This window comes from Orycteropus afer, unplaced genomic scaffold (genome assembly GCF_000298275.1).
Source record: "Orycteropus afer afer isolate SDZICR_OR568_19922 unplaced genomic scaffold, OryAfe1.0 scaffold00254, whole genome shotgun sequence".
Classification (NCBI taxonomy): domain Eukaryota; kingdom Metazoa; phylum Chordata; class Mammalia; order Tubulidentata; family Orycteropodidae; genus Orycteropus; species Orycteropus afer.
Genome location: NW_006921841.1, coordinates 3,087,004 through 3,087,575, shown reverse-complemented (window position 1 = coordinate 3,087,575; position 572 = coordinate 3,087,004).

Here is a 572-nt window from a genome sequence, read left to right as displayed (position 1 = left end):
AACTGTCAGCAGTCAAGTGCCTTAGGCACTATGCTACCCAAGCTCCTAGGGGTACGTATATCTTTCAGTCTTTAAAATAAATATTTATATAAATATACATATTTTATAATAAAACTTTATCATACTGTTTTATAAACCATTTTTACATCCAATGCATTGTACTTCCCATGTGTGGTGGTTAACTTTGTGTATGAACTTGGCTGGGCCTGGTTGAGTGGCTGGGCAGCTGGTCGTAGTTACTCCCCATGGTGAGATTGGTATTAACTCCATGGTGGAATGTATTGGAATAGCTGAGTAGCTGCTTTAGGGATGTGGTCTGCTTCCCATACATAAGAAGTAGGTTTGGCGGGAAGTGTACCCAAGAACATGTATAGGGTTGGCAGACAAGGGTCCTATAAGTTTATGTGTATTATCTGAATTCCCAGGTGTATAGTAGAGCTGACAAGGGGCAAGGTTGTAGTCACTGCCTTGTCACAGCCAACTACCCAGAGGGACCAAGTAGTTGAACCTGTGGGCTCGGGACCATAGTCACAGGGGACATCAAGCTCAATTGGCATAACATACTACACAAA